Source organism: Conger conger, chromosome 12, assembly GCF_963514075.1.
Source record: "Conger conger chromosome 12, fConCon1.1, whole genome shotgun sequence".
Lineage (NCBI taxonomy): Eukaryota > Metazoa > Chordata > Actinopteri > Anguilliformes > Congridae > Conger > Conger conger.
This window is the reverse complement of record NC_083771.1, coordinates 1,259,450-1,278,632: the sequence shown is the minus strand read 5'-3', so window position 1 is coordinate 1,278,632 and position 19,183 is coordinate 1,259,450. Positions and strand designations below refer to the sequence as shown.

Genomic DNA, 19,183 nt, shown 5'->3' with positions numbered 1-19,183 from the left:
GCCTTATCACTTTGCCGCTTAGCTTTCTGATGCTCAGCTTCCTCATGCCAATGAAGAGCTGCTTCATAACCAAACTTTTTCAACAACTTTTTGTCATCACCTGCTCGCTTCATTACATCACGTACCAGTTTACTCGTATGGGCAGGCTTCAGCAGTCCACTAAAACCAAATTCCTTTACCCAAAATGATTCCCATTTCCCTATTTACAACACAATTTACATACATACAAAAAAAACAAACAAACCAAAAGGGGGAAGAACAGGGCAACCCACCCACCTAATAAACGACAACAACCTTTTTTTGCACAAAACTTGGAGAGGCGCACCGTTCCTGAACGCACTGCAATAACGGGTCGATGCTTGAAGCGGACGGAGCAAGCTCCTTCTCTGACTCCCTGTGCCAAAAATCCGTTTAATATATAGTCCCCTGATAGGGGACGTATCAGATATTAAACTGATAAGAACAGATTTTTTTAAATATTTAAATTCATTTATTGGTCCGCTCCGAACTCATTACATTTCCGTCCTTGCAAGGACTAGTCCAAACACAAATCCCCTCAAAACAGCTCTAGGAAAAAGAAAAAGAAAAACCCAAACCCCAAACCTCCCCTGAAGTCCCAAAGTCCCAAAGTCCATTGTTTCCCATTTCAAACCAAAACAGAACAGAACAGCAACACAAACAAAAACAGAACAGAAACAGCAACACAAACAAAACATTCCAGAGACATTACACCACCCCTTTCCATCGCTGCCATGCTGCGTGGAACCCCCAACTCAGCACCTCCTCAGCATCACATTACGTCAATACAAAAAAAAAACTTTCTGCCATGACGCAACATGGGAAAAAAGAAAATAGACCTCCGCCATCACAGGCTAGACCCCCAAAATCCAAACCCCCCTCCCCCTCCCCCTTCCTCCTCACTATCCAGAACTTCATTTTGGGCCCTCTGTTGGACCGGCCCCTCATCGTACCCACACTCGGACAGTGGGGAAGCCATGTCCCACACCCGGCTCTCACTGCTCGACCTGCCTAGGGAGTCCTCAGAGTCCGAGTGAAATCCCCCCCTGGCCACGCCCAGCCTGACCTTCTTCTTCTTCTTCTTCTTCTTCTTCTTTTCCCCCAGCCCTGGAGACCTGCTCTCCCCGCTGGTGCTCGCTACTGCCATCTCCTCCGTCGCCTCCGCCCAAGTGGGGGTGCGGCTGCACTTCACCCCCCCCTCCAGGCCTCCTTCCTCACCGCCAGCTGCCCCTGCGTGCACCGCCGCAAAAGCTCCCTCTGGGGGCGCCTCTTCTGCAGCCTCTGCCTTCCCCCCCACCTCTGCTCCACCAGAGGCTGGCACTGCCCTGCCTGCCTTCGCCTCTCCCCTCCTGCCCTGAGGGTGCGGGGTGGGGGGCACCTCCCCAGATGAAGGCACCGACGAAGCTGAGGCCTCTAGCTCCGACTCCTCCACCACCCCCTCTGCTGCAGGAGCTGCCCCTGAGCCCTGCGCCGCCTCCGCCGACTGTTGTTCCCCAGCTGGCTCGCTTCCATGCCTCGGCGTTTGCTCCTCCTCTCCTCCAGGAGGCGCTGCATCGGCAGAAGCAGCATGCCCCTGCTCCCGTCCCAGCTCCTCTCTCTGGCTCCGCTCACCTTCCTGCTGCTCTTCCTCCTCCCCACCACCAGGGGGAGCTGGCTGTCCTCCGGCCACTTCTGCGTAGGTATGCCTCCGGGCGGGGCAGTCCCGGATCAGGTGTTCCTGGCTCCCACACAGGTGGCACTTCCTTCCTCCCGGACACTCGCGTGCCGCATGGCCTTCTTCCCCACACGCCAAACACACAAAAGAACTGCAGTCCTTGGACATGTAGCCATACTTTAGGCATCTCCTGCGGTATGTAGGTAGGCCGGAATATGTGAAAAACCCTTTATCCGGCCCGATGGAAAATACTGCAGGCAGATGCCTCACACCGCCCACCGATTTCTCTTCCGGCCTGAGCCTCACCAAGACCTGCCTCTTCCCGTTCCACACCCCAAAGCGATTTCGGAGCCTCACCTCAGGCCTTAAAACAGTGCAGTACCTCCCCATGAACACCTCCACCTCTCTTGCCGTCACAAAAGGATTGTAGGTCAGCAGGGTAACCAGCTTCACATCATTTCAGAAAAGCGGCTCCATGCTTATCCCATTCAGTACCTCTGTCTCCTTCCTCTCTTTGTAGGCCTCAAAGACCTCCAAACACAGGTCCTCACTCTCCAAAGTCACATCGAAAAGTCCCCTATTCGGGTAATCCTGCACGCAGTACATTTTCTCCACCCCCACATTAAATAAGTCATGAAACAGTCTTACGATAATGTACTGCAGATCCACCTTCCCTCTCTTCTCCACCGCCACCTGCAGCCGGATCGTGTTCCTCCTCCTCAGCGTTCTTCCTGAAATCTCTAGTCCTGGAGCTGCTATGGTCCCGCATGCAACAATCCTCCGATCGCGTAAGTCTTGTCTCCGTCTGATAGGAACAGATTTATTTTATTTTATTTTATTTTATTTTTTTGGGTGAAGCTCAAAGTCAAGGCATTAGCGTTGGCTAAGAGTTTTACTTTTTTTAAAATTAAATCTACTCTAGTCCTATATACATATATACAACAGCGAGGTTGTCCAAGTCAAAATCCAAATCAATCCATGTCCAAATCCAAGTTCCAGTAACAATAAATCCAATCAGATGCCCCCGAAGGGTACAATTCAAGCCCCCGAAGGGTTCAATTCAGGCCCCGAAGGGTACATTTCTAACCCCGAAGGGTGCTACGCTATCAGGGGGAAACTAGAAAACCCCTGATCACCAGGCCGAAGGCTGGCTTGAGAGCTGGTGTAGTATGCTCCAGACCTCAGGCAGAGACCCTAGGGGATCCATGAACAAACATGGATCTTACCCTTGATCTTAGCCAAAAGGCCGAGAAGCGATAACCAGAAACTGGCCCCTGCCGACGGCGCCCTCCCGGTGCCCCCGGACCGCGCTCGGGGCAGATATCACCTGGACCCGGCCCCCCTCCCCGCCTTCCCAAGAACTGGCCGGCCGGCTACCGTAACAACCGGACTCAGCTTGCTCCTCCCACCCACCAAGACCCACTGTCCTCTACTGTCCTCTGCCGGCAGGCACAGCCGCCAAAAACACTTAACACATGCCAAGTACTCTATTGCGTACTTACTACCAAGTTACTTACTGAATAGCTGCTCTCTAGGCAGCGACCTAAGCTATTTAGCCAGCGGGGCATCAATCGCATGCGGCAAGCAGGTAATAAGTCAGACTCGTCGGTGACTCGCAAGCAACCCGCATACCTGTCGCACATTGCCGTCTGTCGTTATACCGTTCGAAGTTTTATTGGTATTTGCAATTTCTTTACATTTCAATTTTTTTTTTTTATTATTATTATTTTTTAAACGCACTCAATAACACAAAATAATCATTAACACAAACGCTTGAACTAATGAAACGAGGACATCAGAAGAAATAGGAAACAAACTTTAAGAAACGGTGATTTGAAAATGATAAAAAAATTAAGAGATACTTCAGAAAACTTAAACAAAAGCAGCAAAGGTGGATTAAAAGACAAAGAAATAGTAAAGAAAAAAGTCAATTTCGCTCAGGTTTTACTGTCCCGAGAGGCTTCTGTGTCCCTTAGGGGGGGGTGGACTATATGATAAGTTCTTTCCAGTGGTCCACCCCCCACTTCTCTCTAGACAGGTTTTTGTTGCTGTGCATTTCCACAAGAATGCCGTCCTGGAGGAGGTTTTGTATCCTCCTCCGGAGAGTGACCAGGTCTACAGATGTTTTCTGGTAGACCTTGATGTTCCTCGTCTCCCACAGGACCTGCTTCACGGTATTTATGATCCTCCACTGACGCTGGAGCACGGTGGTCTTGCATCCCCCCGGCGGACCGTAGAGGATGCCCTCAGCCATCAGGGAGGACCTCGGCAGGAACCTGCACAGGGAGACAGAGGAACAAACAAGGCCCCAGACCCGCCTGGCCAGAACAGGTGGTGAATGTGTTCTGAGTTAGTGCATCCGTGGGGGCAGCGTTCGGTCAGGGCTAAGTGCCGGCGATACATAAAAGTTCTTGTGGGGAGACACATATGGGCTGTCATCCAGGCAATGTCTTTTTGCTTGTTTGTAAGACATTTGTGTGTTACATTTGCCCAGATGACTTGCGGGTCCAGGTCTGGCCCCCCCCTCGGGAGCGTTACGATTTGTCCAGATCTTAAATGAGCCATAATCATTTTGTAGCTCCACGAGGTTAGGCCAGCCCTGGGCAGATCCGTCCTGTAGGCAAAGTCCTTCAGGGCTCGGTAGACGTAGGGGGGGTCCCAGCTGTAGGGTATGGTGAGGTCCAGCACACCCAAGCCCATTGCTCTGAGGAAGGGGGTGGCATAGTACCTGACAAAGGTACCAGAGGCCTTACCCACCTGCCCTGCATTCTGGACAAGGGGGGCCAGACCCTGCACCATAATGATGTTAACAATGTCTGGGACCCCCCGCCCCCCATTCCGCTCCTCCTTGAGGAGGGTGACGCGTTTTAGCTTTTCCATGGTGCTCCCCCAGACAAAGCGGAAAGCCATCCGAGTAATTAGCTTCCCGGTGGCTTTGTCTGGGGGAAACACATAGAGCAGAATGGGTAGGACAATTGCCTTCAGGACAAGGATCTTACCCGCTATAGTCAAGGGCCATGCACTCCAGCTCTTGATTTTATTTTGGACGTGGCGGAGGGCTCCCTCCCAGCTGGTTCTCCCTCCTCCGTCAGCCTGGAAGGTCACCCTCATTGGGGACAAACAAAAAACACCAAAAAAAAGGGGGGGAGAACAGGGCAACCCACCCACCTAATAAACGACAACAAAACACAACAAAACACAACCTTTTTTTACACAAAACTTGGAGAGGCGCACCGTTCCTGAACACACTGCAATAACGGGTCGATGCTTGAAGCAGATGGAGCAAGCTCCTTCTCCGACTCCCTGTGCCAAAAATCCGTTTAATATATAGTCCCCTGATAGGGGACGTATCAGATATTAAACTGATAAGAACAGATTTTTTTTTTGTATGAGAAATTTTTATTTACACAAATATCATTTTACATCATATTAACATTACATACATATAACACAAACAATATACAGACCTATCACCCTTTCCACAGACAACACATACATTCATTATTTACACTTTTATGTACACTATTTACACATTTGCCTCTTACAGGCTCAAGGCGGCCTTCACCTTTTCCCATTTCTTTTCACACCTTTTTTTCCCTCTACCTGGGCGCATACCCTTATCTCCACCATTACTCTTCTTTCCCACCCCCTGTAGCACTGCACCCCCGTCGTGCTACTTGAGGGATTCACAATCTTTTGATTTCTGCTGTCCCACAGGGCCAGCTTCCCCCAGCTCACTAGGAGGCTGAACACCTCCCTCTCCTCAGCCTTCCGACTCTCCACCCCAGCTGCCCTCATGACCCCAGCCTTGTCCACTGCTGTGGCCCAGACCGGGAGAAACACCACCCTGTTTGCCCTCCCCCAAAAGACCCTTGCAAAAGGGCATTCCCATAGGGCATGCCCTCCCGTCTCCTCCCTCCCACAGCCCCTGGGGCACAAAGGGCTCCTGGCAGTGCCAGCCCTGTGCATCCTCTCCCTCACCGGTAGTCTTCCCAGACTGGCCAACAAGTTCAGGGGCCTCATTTATAAACGTTGCGTATGCACAAAAGAATGCGTACACCACTTTCTTCGAAAACTTTGGGACACGGGAAAATGTGCGGTCCTCCGCGGAAACTCTGATCCATGCGTACGCACATTAACTGGAGAAATGAGAAACTGCGACTCCGATGGCAAAGGGATGAAACGCGAGAAACGGTGTGAAATTGATACCACTGTGTAAAATAAATCTAAATATTACCTCTCACGTATCATATATGAAGAGTTAATTTGAAAAAACGGATAAAAGCCTCTCTTACAACGAATAAACAAACAGTTGTTTGATTGATGCTCCCTGGAGTGCCCAAAAAATATGACTTAGGATGATAAATATAAACGGAGATATGTTGTTGTAAAATAATCTGTCAAATATGTAGCCAAATTGTTAAACAATACTTCATGTTATTAAATGTATTCTCATAAATAATATGGTCAACAGTCGGACAAATTACGCTGCACTGATGCCGTTTACAATGCGTCAGTCGGGCAGATACGAATGCATAGTTTCATATATTGTTATCATATTCATATATTATGTTTTATAATGTGTTTATTGTTATGGATTTTTGTTTGTTTTATCTCTTAATTTTGTAACTGTGTTTTCAATGGTGCTAGACAAATAACGTGTATTATTATTATTATTATTATTATTATTATTATTATTATTATCATCGTCATAATCACATTCGTTGTGCAGAACTGTTCGTGCATGGCTGTGCATGGCTATGCCCTTTTTAGCATCCACTTTAATGTCAGACTTTTTTTTTATGTCGGCGATGGTCCGAACCGTTGACCCCACAGCATTCACAGCATCAGCCAAATGCTGCCACTCTAACGCCTTTTTGGCATTAGTAATGCCCACACTGTGCCCACCAAATAACTTCTTCTTTCGGGTGTCCACCTGCCCAACAAGAACTTCAATCTCACACTGTGAGAAATTCCTTTTCTTGGCCTTCTTTTCAGCGTTTGCCATTGTCGTCTTCGTGAAATGCATATTCATTAGGGGTGTTTCACTGCCTATTTATAGGCAACTGTGGGCGGGACATGAAGCCACATTTAGAGTTGATTGTGATTCATAAAGGAAAACTGGCATGGGACGTGCGTGTGCACTGTTTTATAAATCAGAATATTTTTGTGCGTACGCAACCTTTTGACAAGAATCCTACGCACAGTTTTAGAAATGAAGCCCCAGGTCTCTTGCCCAGTTTGGGAGCCACCTGGCTGATAACCACCTCCATTGCCCTCCGCTCCTTTCCACCTCCCTCTCTACCTCCCTCGTCCTCCTGCCCAAGAGCGCATTATATAGGGCCCTATGGTCCCGCAGCCCCTGCGCCACGATGTTATCCCACCCCACCAGCTCTCTCATGGCCGTCCCCACCCACATCTTCATGATCTGCCTGCTTTTGTGGCTCTCAGCTCCCACCACGGTGTCAAAAATACTTTTCAAGTACACCACCTCAAGTTTCAGGCTTACGTCCACAAGACCCCTCCTTCCCTTCTCCACCGGCAAAAACGAAATTTCTCTTTTTACGGGCTCCAAACGCCCTCCCCACAGAAAGTTAAAAAGCTTTATCTTGCACCCCGCCGGGATCGGGAAAACTCTTCCTCGATAAATTAACTGCGGCAAAATGTCCGCCTTCACCACCAGAACCTTACCTGACAGGTTTAGTGTTCTCGCCCTCCACAAGTCTAACCTCTTCCTTACCTTTTCTAGGCACTGTTCCCAGTTCAGCCTGTCCGCCCTCTCCCTGCTGAACCGGATCCCCAGCACCTTCACCCCGTCCACTGCGAGGCCATGCTGTTCCACTCTCCATCCCTCGGTCACCATCACTGTCGACTTACCATAGTTTATCTTCGACCCTGACCCTCTGCAGTACTGTCCCACCAGGCCCATGACCCTCTCCACGTCTCTCTCTGATGAGACCACCACTAAGGTATCGTCTGCGTACTGCAGCACCTTTACCCCCCCCCGCTGCCCGGGATCTGCAGGCACATACATACAAACAAACAAACAAACAAACATCCCAAAAAAAAAAGGGAAAAAAAGAGGAGAACAGGGCAACCCACCGACCTCGTAAATTACAACAGAACACAACTTTTTTTCCACAAAACTTGGAGAGGCGCACCGTTCCCGAATGCACTGCAATAACAGGTCGATGCTTGAAGCGGACGGAGCAAGCTCCTTGTCCGACTCCCTGTACCAAAAATCAATTTAATATGTAGTCCCCTGATAGGGGACGTATCAGATATTAAACCGATAAGAACAGATTTTTTAGTTTTTTTTGTTTTTATTATATCTGCCCTCAGTTTACAATCTTCTTGGGCTAACATTAATTTTTCATTTTAAACCTTTAACACAAAGACTTACCAACAACAACCAAACTCAAGACATACAAAGACATTTCCCAAACCCACCCCAAAAGGTAAAAGAAAAAAAAACTGGCTTTATTTTCCCCCCTCCCACAGAGGCAAACAAATCCAAACACACATTTTAAATACGTAAAATTAACCACACCAGATTTAAAAGAAAATATATTGCTCTTCCTCAGTCCGCACCCACGAGAGTCCATGCTGCGGGGCCCACATCGTCACAGCCTTTCCTCCTCAGGTCCCGCTTCAAGTAATCCCTTACCAGGGCTTTCCCCAGCCGCCACACTGCCTCTGGTGCCAGAGATCTCCTCTCCTCTAGCCACAGAGTCCTGGCTGTCCAGAGGGCCTCCTGGCAGCAGTTCACTCTGAGCCACATGGCCCTCCAGCTCCTGGTCCCCAGCTCCTGTTTCCCCGCCCCGTAAAGGGCGTGCTGCAGGGTAATTGTCCTCCCTCTGAGGAAGAGGCTCAGCAGGGGGTCGGCCAGCCTCCAGAGCTCCCTGGCGGCCTCACAGTCCCACAGAGCGTGGCGGACTGACTCCTCGTCCCGGCATCCATCCCGGGGGCACACCGCAACAGTAGCCAGGCGTCTCGCGTGCATCACTGCCCGCACTGGCAACACCTTGTGGGTGCCGAACCACGCCAGGTCACAGGAGATGGTGGAAGAGGCAGCGACTGAGACAGGAGAATACAGCGAGGGAGACTGTAGAGGAGAGAGTGACAGTGGAGACTGTAGGGGAGAGAGTGACAGTGGAGACTGTAGGGGAGAGAGTGACAGTGGAGACTGTAGGGGAGAGAGTGACAGTGGAGACTGTAGGGGAGAGAGTGACAGTGGAGACTGTAGAGGAGAGAGTGACAGTGGAGACTGTAGGGGAGAGTGTGACAGTGGAGACTGTAGTGGAGAGAGTGACAGTGGAGACTGTAGAGGAGAGAGTGACAGTGGAGACTGTAGGGGAGAGAGTGACAGTGGAGACTGTAGGGGAGAGAGTGACAGTGGAGACTGTAGGGGAGAGAGTGACAGTGGAGACTGTAGAGGAGAGAGTGACAGTGGAGACTGTAGAGGAGAGAGACAGTGGAGACTGTAGGGGAGAGAGTGACAGTGGAGACTGTAGAGGAGAGAGTGACAGTGGAGACTGTAGGGGAGAGACTGACAGTGGAGACTGTAGAGGAGAGAGTGACAGTGGAGACTAGGGGAGAGAGTGACAGTGGAGACTGTAGAGGAGAGAGTGACCGTGGAGACTGTAGGGGAGAGAGTGACAGTGGAGACTGTAGGGGAGAGAGTGACAGTGGAGACTGTAGAGGAGAGAGTGACAGTGGAGACTGTAGGGGAGAGAGTGACAGTGGAGACTGTAGAGGAGAGAGTGACAGTGGAGACTAGGGGAGAGAGTGACAGTGGAGACTGTAGGGGAGAGAGTGACAGTGGAGACTGTAGGGGAGAGAGTGACAGTGGAGACTGTAGAGGAGAGAGTGACAGTGGAGACTAGGGGAGAGAGTGACAGTGGAGACTGTAGGGGAGAGAGTGACAGTGGAGACTGTAGGGGAGAGAGTGACAGTGGAGACTGTAGAGGAGAGAGTGACAGTGGAGACTGTAGAGGAGAGAGTGACAGTGGAGACTGTAGAGGAGAGAGAGACAGTAGAGACTGTAGGGGAGAGAGTGACAGTGGAGACTGTAGAGGAGAGAGTGACAGTGGAGACTGTAGAGGAGAGAGTGACAGTGGAGACTGTAGAGGAGAGAGTGACAGTGGAGACTGTAGGGGAGAGAGTGACAGTGGAGACTGTAGGGGAGAGAGTGACAGTGGAGACTGTAGGGGAGAGAGTGACAGTGGAGACTGTAGAGGAGAGAGTGACAGTGGAGACTGTAGGGGAGAGAGTGACAGTGGAGACTGTAGAGGAGAGAGTGACAGTGGAGACTGTAGAGGAGAGAGTGACAGTGGAGACTGTAGAGGAGAGAGTGACAGTGGAGACTGTAGGGGAGAGAGTGACAGTGGAGACTGTAGGGGAGAGAGTGACAGTGGAGACTGTAGGGGAGAGAGTGACAGTGGAGACTGTAGAGGAGAGAGACAGTGGAGACTGTAGAGGAGAGAGTGACAGTGGAGACTGTAGAAAAGAGAGTGACAGTGGAGACTGTAGAGGAGAGAGACAGTGGAGACTGTAGAGGAGAGAGTGACAGTGGAGACTGTAGAGGAGAGAGTGACAGTGGAGACTGTAGGGATGAGAGTGACAGTGGAGACTGTAGGGGAGAGAGTGACAGTGGAGACTGTAGGGGAGAGAGTGACAGTGGAGACTGTAGGGGAGAGAGTGACAGTGGAGACTGTAGAGGAGAGAGTGACAGTGGAGACTGTAGGGGAGAGTGTGACAGTGGAGACTGTAGAGGAGAGAGTGACAGTGGAGACTGTAGAGGAGAGAGTGACAGTGGAGACTGTAGGGGAGAGAGTGACAGTGGAGACTGTAGAGGAGAGAGAGACAGTGGAGACTGTAGAGGAGAGAGAGACAGTGGAGACTGTAGAGGAGAGAGTGACAGTGGAGACTGTAGGGGAGAGAGTGACAGTGGAGACTGTAGAGGAGAGAGAGACAGTGGAGACTGTAGAGGAGAGAGTGACAGTGGAGACTGTAGGGGAGAGAGTGACAGTGGAGACTGTAGAGGAGAGAGTGACAGTGGAGACTGTAGGGGAGAGAGTGACAGTGGAGACTGTAGGGGAGAGAGTGACAGTGGAGACTGTAGGGGAGAGAGTGACAGTGGAGACTGTAGGGGAGAGAGTGACAGTGGAGACTGTAGGGGAGAGAGTGACAGTGGAGACTGTAGAGGAGAGAGTGACAGTGGAGACTGTAGAGGAGAGAGTGACAGTGGAGACTAGGGGAGAGAGTGACAGTGGAGACTGTAGAGGAGAGAGTGACAGTGGAGACTGTAGAGGAGAGAGTGACAGTGGAGACTGTAGGGGAGAGAGTGACAGTGGAGACTGTAGAGGAGAGAGTGACAGTGGAGACTGTAGAGGAGAGAGTGACAGTGGAGACTGTAGGGGAGAGAGTGACAGTGGAGACTGTAGAGGAGAGAGGGACAGTGGAGACTGTAGAGGAGAGAGTGACAGTGGAGACTAGGGGAGAGAGTGACAGTGGAGACTGTAGAGGAGAGAGTGACCGTGGAGACTGTAGGGGAGAGAGTGACAGTGGAGACTGTAGGGGAGAGAGTGACAGTGGAGACTGTAGGGGAGAGAGTGACAGTGGAGACTGTAGAGGAGAGAGTGACAGTGGAGACTGTAGGGGAGAGAGTGACAGTGGAGACTGTAGAGGAGAGAGTGACAGTGGAGACTGTAGGGGAGAGTGTGACAGTGGAGACTGTAGAGGAGAGAGTGACAGTGGAGACTGTAGAGGAGAGAGTGACAGTGGAGACTGTAGGGGAGAGAGTGACAGTGGAGACTGTAGAGGAGAGAGAGACAGTGGAGACTGTAGAGGAGAGAGAGACAGTGAAGACTGTAGAGGAGAGAGTGACAGTGGAGACTGTAGGGGAGAGAGTGACAGTGGAGACTGTAGAGGAGAGAGAGACAGTGGAGACTGTAGAGGAGAGAGTGACAGTGGAGACTGTAGGGGAGAGAGTGACAGTGGAGACTGTAGAGGAGAGAGTGACAGTGGAGACTGTAGGGGAGAGAGTGACAGTGGAGACTGTAGGGGAGAGAGTGACAGTGGAGACTGTAGGGGAGAGAGTGACAGTGGAGACTGTAGGGGAGAGAGTGACAGTGGAGACTGTAGAGGAGAGAGTGACAGTGGAGACTGTAGGGGAGAGAGTGACAGTGGAGACTGTAGGGGAGAGAGTGACAGTGGAGACTGTAGAGGAGAGAGTGACAGTGGAGACTGTAGAGGAGAGAGTGACAGTGGAGACTGTAGAGGAGAGAGTGACAGTGGAGACTGTAGGGGAGAGAGTGACAGTGGAGACTAGGGGAGAGAGTGACAGTGGAGACTGTAGGGGAGAGTGTGACAGTGGAGACTGTAGGGGAGAGAGTGACAGTGGAGACTGTAGAGGAGAGAGTGACAGTGGAGACTGTAGGGGAGAGAGTGACAGTGGAGACTGTAGAGGAGAGAGTGACAGTGGAGACTGTAGAGGAGAGAGTGACAGTGGAGACTAGGGGAGAGAGTGACAGTGGAGACTGTAGAGGAGAGGGTGACAGTGGAGACTGTAGAGGAGAGAGTGACAGTGGAGACTGTAGGGGAGAGAGTGACAGTGGAGACTGTAGAGGAGAGAGTGACAGTGGAGACTGTAGAGGAGAGAGTGACAGTGGAGACTGTAGGGGAGAGAGTGACAGTGGAGACTGTAGAGGAGAGAGGGACAGTGGAGACTGTAGAGGAGAGAGTGACAGTGGAGACTAGGGGAGAGAGTGACAGTGGAGACTGTAGAGGAGAGAGTGACCGTGGAGACTGTAGGGGAGAGAGTGACAGTGGAGACTGTAGGGGAGAGAGTGACAGTGGAGACTGTAGGGGAGAGAGTGACAGTGGAGACTGTAGGGGAGAGAGTGACAGTGGAGACTGTAGAGGAGAGAGTGACAGTGGAGACTAGGGAGAGAGTGACAGTGGAGACTGTAGGGGAGAGAGTGACAGTGGAGACTGTAGGGGAGAGAGTGACAGTGGAGACTGTAGAGGAGAGAGTGACAGTGGAGACTAGGGGAGAGAGTGACAGTGGAGACTGTAGGGGAGAGAGTGACAGTGGAGACTGTGGGGGAGAGAGTGACAGTGGAGACTGTAGGGGAGAGAGTGACAGTGGAGACTGTAGAGGAGAGAGTGACAGTGGAGACTGTAGAGGAGAGAGTGACAGTGGAGACTGTAGGGGAGAGAGTGACAGTGGAGACTGTAGGGGAGAGAGTGACAGTGGAGACTGTAGGGGAGAGAGTGACAGTGGAGACTGTAGAGGAGAGAGTGACAGTGGAGACTGTAGAGGAGAGAGTGACAGTGGAGACTGTAGGGGAGAGAGTGACAGTGGAGACTGTAGAGGAGAGAGACAGTGGAGACTGTAGAGGAGAGAGTGACAGTGGAGACTGTAGGGGAGAGAGTGACAGTGGAGACTGTAGGGGAGAGAGTGACAGTGGAGACTGTAGGGGAGAGAGTGACAGTGGAGACTGTAGGGGAGAGAGTGACAGTGGAGACTGTAGGGGAGAGAGTGACAGTGGAGACTGTAGAGGAGAGAGTGACAGTGGAGACTGTAGGGGAGAGAGTGACAGTGGAGACTGTAGGGGAGAGAGTGACAGTGGAGACTGTAGGGGAGAGAGTGACAGTGGAGACTGTAGGGGAGAGAGTGACAGTGGAGACTGTAGAGGAGAGAGTGACAGTGGAGACTGTAGGGGAGAGAGTGACAGTGGAGACTGTAGAGGAGAGAGTGACAGTGGAGACTGTAGGGGAGAGAGTGACAGTGGAGACTGTAGAGGAGAGAGTGACAGTGGAGACTGTAGGGGAGAGAGTGACAGTGGAGACTGTAGGGGAGAGAGTGACAGTGGAGACTGTAGGGGAGAGAGTGACAGTGGAGACTGTAGGGGAGAGAGTGACAGTGGAGACTGTAGAGGAGAGAGACAGTGGAGACTGTAGAGGAGAGAGTGACAGTGGAGACTGTAGGGGAGAGAGTGACAGTGGAGACTGTAGGGGAGAGAGTGACAGTGGAGACTGTAGGGATGAGAGTGAGAGTGGAGACTGTAGAGGAGAGAGTGACAGTGGAGACTGTAGGGGAGAGAGTGACAGTGGAGACTGTAGGGGAGAGAGTGACAGTGGAGACTGTAGAGGAGAGAATGACAGTGGAGACTGTAGAGGAGAGAGTGACAGTGGAGACTGTAGAGGAGAGAGAGACAGTAGAGACTGTAGGGGAGAGAGTGACAGTGGAGACTGTAGAGGAGAGAGTGACAGTGGAGACTGTAGGGATGAGAGTGACAGTGGAGACTGTAGGGGAGAGAGTGACAGTGGAGACTGTAGAGGAGAGAGTGAAAGTGGAGACTGTAGGGGAGAGAGTGACAGTGGAGACTGTAGGGGAGAGAGTGACAGTGGAGACTGTAGGGGAGAGAGTGACAGTGGAGACTGTAGAGGAGAGAGTGACAGTGGAGACTGTAGGGGAGAGAGTGACAGTGGAGACTGTAGAGGAGAGTGTGACAGTGGAGACTGTAGGGGAGAGAGTGACAGTGGAGCCTGTAGAGGAGAGAGTGACAGTGGAGACTGTAGAGGAGAGAGTGACAGTGGAGACTAGGGGAGAGAGTGACATTGGAGACTGTAGGGGAGAGAATGACAGTGGAGACTGTAGGGGAGAGAGTGACAGTGGAGACTGTAGAGGAGAGAGTGACAGTGGAGACTGTAGGGGAGAGAGTGACAGTGGAGACTGTAGTGGAGAGAGTGACAGTGGAGACTGTAGAGGAGAGAGTGACAGTGGAGACTGTAGAGGAGAGAGTGACAGTGGAGACTAGGGGAGAGAGTGACAGTGGAGACTGTAGGGGAGAGAGTGACAGTGGAGACTGTAGGGGAGAGTGTGACAGTGGAGACTGTAGAGGAGAGAGTGACAGTGGAGACTGTAGAGGAGAGAGTGACAGTGGAGACTGTAGAGGAGAGAGAGACAGTAGAGACTGTAGGGGAGAGAGTGACAGTGGAGACTGTAGAGGAGAGAGTGACAGTGGAGACTGTAGGGGAGAGAGTGACAGTGGAGACTGTAGGGGAGAGAGTGACAGTGGAGACTGTAGGGGAGAGAGTGACTGTGGAGACTGTAGGGGAGAGAGTGACAGTGGAGACTGTAGAGGAGAGAGTGACAGTGGAGACTGTAGGGGAGAGAGTGACAGTGGAGACTGTAGAGGAGAGAGTGACAGTGGAGACTGTAGAGGAGAGAGACAGTGGAGACTGTAGAGGAGAGAGTGACAGTGGAGACTGTAGAGGAGAGAGTGACAGTGGAGACTATAGAGGAGAGAGACAGTGGAGACTGTAGAGGAGAGAGTGACAGTGGAGACTGTAGAGGAGAGAGTGACAGTGGAGACTGTAGGGATGAGAGTGACAGTGGAGACTGTAGGGGAGAGAGTGACAGTGGAGACTGTAGGGGAGAGAGTGACAGTGGAGACTGTAGGGGAGAGAGTGACAGTGGAGACTGTAGAGGAGAGAGTGACAGTGGAGACTAGGGGAGAGAGTGACAGTGGAGACTGTAGGGGAGAGAGTGACAGTGGAGACTGTAGAGGAGAGAGTGACAGTGGAGACTGTAGGGGAGAGTGTGACAGTGGAGACTGTAGGGGAGAGAGTGACAGTGGAGACTGTAGAGGAGAGAGTGACAGTGGAGACTGTAGAGAGAGTGACAGTGGAGACTGTAGAGGAGAGAGTGACAGTGGAGACTGTAGGGGAGAGAGTGACAGTGGAGACTGTAGAGGAGAGAGTGACAGTAGAGACTGTAGGGGAGAGAGTGACAGTGGAGACTGTAGAGGAGAGAGTGACAGTGGAGACTGTAGAGAGAGTGACAGTGGAGACTGTAGAGGAGAGAGTGACAGTGGAGACTGTAGAGGAGAGAGTGACAGTGGAGACTAGGGGAGAGAGTGACAGTGGAGACTGTAGGGGAGAGTGTGACAGTGGAGACTAGGGGAGAGAGTGACAGTGGAGACTGTAGAGGAGAGAGTGACCGTGGAGACTGTAGGGGAGAGAGTGACAGTGGAGACTGTAGGGGAGAGAGTGACAGTGGAGACTGTAGGGGAGAGAGTGACAGTGGAGACTGTAGGGGAGAGAGTGACAGTGGAGACTGTAGGGGAGAGAGACAGTGGAGACTGAAGGGGAGAGAGTGACAGTGGAGACTGTGGGGGAGAGAGTGACAGTGGAGACTGTAGGGGAGAGAGTGACAGTGGAGACTGTAGAGGAGAGAGTGACAGTGGAGACTGTAGAGGAGAGAGTGACAGTGGAGACTGTAGGGGAGAGAGTGACAGTGGAGACTGTAGGGGAGAGAGTGACAGTGGAGACTGTAGGGGAGAGAGTGACAGTGGAGACTAGGGGAGAGAGTGACAGTGGAGACTGTAGAGGAGAGAGTGACCGTGGAGACTGTAGGGGAGAGAGTGACCGTGGAGACTGTAGGGGAGAGAGTGACAGTGGAGACTGTAGGGGAGAGAGTGACAGTGGAGACTGTAGGGGAGAGAGTGACAGTGGAGACTGTAGGGGAGAGAGTGACAGTGGAGACTAGGGGAGAGAGTGACAGTGGAGACTGTAGGGGAGAGAGTGACAGTGGAGACTGTAGGGGAGAGAGTGACAGTGGAGACTGTAGAGGAGAGAGTGACAGTGGAGACTAGGGGAGAGAGTGACAGTGGAGACTGTAGGGGAGAGAGTGACAGTGGAGACTGTAGGGGAGAGAGTGACAGTGGAGACTGTAGAGGAGAGAGTGACAGTGGAGACTAGGGGAGAGGATGACAGTGGAGACTGTAGGGGAGAGAGTGACAGTGGAGACTGTGGGGGAGAGAGTGACAGTGGAGACTGTAGGGGAGAGAGTGACAGTGGAGACTGTAGAGGAGAGAGTGACAGTGGAGACTGTAGAGGAGAGAGTGACAGTGGAGACTGTAGAGGAGAGAGAGACAGTAGAGACTGTAGGGGAGAGAGTGACAGTGGAGACTGTAGAGGAGAGAGTGACAGTGGAGACTGTAGGGGAGAGAGTGACAGTGGAGACTGTAGAGGAGAGAGTGACAGTGGAGACTGTAGGGGAGAGAGTGACAGTGGAGACTGTAGAGGAGAGAGTGACAGTGGAGACTGTAGGGGAGAGTGTGACAGTGGAGACTGTAGGGGAGAGAGTGACAGTGGAGACTGTAGAGGAGAGAGTGACAGTGGAGACTAGGGGAGAGAGTGACATTGGAGACTGTAGAGGAGAGAATGACAGTGGAGACTGTAGGGGAGAGAGTGACAGTGGAGACTGTAGGGGAGAGAGTGACAGTGGAGACTGTAGAGGAGAGAGTGACAGTGGAGACTAGGGGAGAGAGTGACAGTGGAGACTGTAGAGGAGAGAGTGACCGTGGAGACTGTAGGGGAGAGAGTGACAGTGGAGACTGTAGGGGAGAGAGTGACAGTGGAGACTGTAGGGGAGAGAGTGACAGTGGAGACTGTAGGGGAGAGAGTGACAGTGGAGACTGTAGAGGAGAGAGTGACAGTGGAGACTGTAGGGGAGAGAGTGACAGTGGAGACTGTAGGGGAGAGAGTGACAGTGGAGACTGTAGGGGAGAGAGTGACAGTGGAGACTGTAGAGGAGAGAGTGACAGTGGAGACTAGGGGAGAGAGTGACAGTGGAGACTGTAGGGGAGAGAGTGACAGTGGAGACTAGGGGAGAGAGTGACAGTGGAGACTGTAGGGGAGAGTGTGACAGTGGAGACTGTAGGGGAGAGAGTGACAGTGGAGACTGTAGAGGAGAGAGTGACAGTGGAGACTGTAGGGGAGAGAGTGACAGTGGAGACTAGGGGAGAGAGTGACAGTGGAGACTGTAGGGGAGAGAGTGACAGTGGAGACTGTAGAGGAGACTGTAGAGGAGAGAGACAGTGGAGACTGTAGGGGAGAGTGTGACAGTGGAGACTGTAGGGGAGAGAGTGACAGTGGAGACTGTAGAGGAGAGAGTGACAGTGGAGACTGTAGGGGAGAGAGTGACAGTGGAGACTGTAGAGGAGAGAGTGACAGTGGAGACTGTAGAGGAGAGAGTGACAGTGGAGACTGTAGAGGAGAGAGAGACAGTAGAGACTGTAGGGGAGAGAGTGACAGTGGAGACTGTAGAGGAGAGAGTGACAGTGGAGACTGTAGGGGAGAGAGTGACAGTGGAGACTGTAGAGGAGAGAGTGACAGTGGAGACTGTAGGGGAGAGAGTGACAGTGGAGACTGTAGAGGAGAGAGTGACAGTGGAGACTGTAGGGGAGAGTGTGACAGTGGAGACTGTAGGGGAGAGTGTGACAGTGGAGACTGTAGGGGAGAGAGTGACAGTGGAGACTGTAGAGGAGAGAGTGACAGTGGAGACTAGGGGAGAGAGTGACATTGGAGACTGTAGAGGAGAGAATGACAGTGGAGACTGTAGGGGAGAGAGTGACAGTGGAGACTGTAGGGGAGAGAGTGACAGTGGAGACTGTAGAGGAGAGAGTGACAGTGGAGACTAGGGGAGAGAGTGACAGTGGAGACTGTAGAGGAGAGAGTGACCGTGGAGACTGTAGGGGAGAGAGTGACAGTGGAGACTGTAGGGGAGAGAGTGACAGTGGAGACTGTAGGGGAGAGAGTGACAGTGGAGACTGTAGAGGAGAGAGTGACAGTGGAGACTGTAGGGGAGAGAGTGACAGTGGAGACTGTAGGGGAGAGAGTGACAGTGGAGACTGTAGGGGAGAGAGTGACAGTGGAGACTGTAGAGGAGAGAGTGACAGTGGAGACTAGGGGAGAGAGTGACAGTGGAGACTGTAGGGGAGAGAGTGACAGTGGAGACTGTGGGGGAGAGAGTGACAGTGGAGACTGTAGGGGAGAGAGTGACAGTGGAGACTGTAGAGGAGAGAGTGACAGTGGAGACTGTAGAGGAGAGAGTGACAGTGGAGACTGTAGAGGAGAGAGAGACAGTAGAGACTGTAGGGGAGAGAGTGACAGTGGAGACTGTAGAGGAGAGAGTGACAGTGGAGACTGTAGGGGAGAGAGTGACAGTTGAGACTGTAGGGGAGAGAGTGACAGTGGAGACTGTAGGGGAGAGAGTGACAGTGGAGACTGTAGAGGAGAGAGAGACAGTAGAGACTGTAGGGGAGAGAGTGACAGTGGAGACTGTAGAGGAGAGAGTGACAGTGGAGACTGTAGGGGAGAAAGTGACAGTGGAGACTGTAGGGGAGAGAGTGACCGTGGAGACTGTAGGGGAGAGAGTGACCGTGGAGACTGTAGGGGAGAGAGTGACAGTGGAGACTGTAGAGGAGAGAGTGACAGTGGAGATTGTATGGGAGAGAGTGACAGTGGAGACTGTAGAGGAGAGTGTGACAGTGGAGACTGTAGGGGAGAGTGTGACAGTGGAGACTGTAGGGGAGAGAGTGACCGTGGAGACTGTAGGGGAGAGAGTGACAGTGGAGACTGTAGAGGAGAGAGTGACAGTGGAGACTGTAGGGGAGAGAGTGACAGTGGAGACTGTAGAGGAGAGAGACAGTGGAG

The 19,183-nt window shown here is 52.0% G+C and overlaps 1 non-coding gene and 2 pseudogenes across 1 annotated transcript; all 3 read right to left on the bottom strand.

Annotated features, from left to right (window-relative positions):
- Positions 1-314: 314 nt before the first annotated feature.
- LOC133106542 (U2 spliceosomal RNA) lies at positions 315-490 on the bottom strand (annotated as a pseudogene).
- A 4,405-nt stretch (positions 491-4,895) lies between these two features.
- LOC133106509 (U2 spliceosomal RNA) lies at positions 4,896-5,069 on the bottom strand (annotated as a pseudogene).
- Positions 5,070-7,822: 2,753 nt separating this feature from the next.
- Positions 7,823-8,004, bottom strand: LOC133106540 (U2 spliceosomal RNA). The gene has a single exon (XR_009704544.1). It is a non-coding gene; the product is annotated as a U2 spliceosomal RNA (small nuclear RNA).
- Between the last annotated feature and the right edge of the window lie 11,179 nt (positions 8,005-19,183).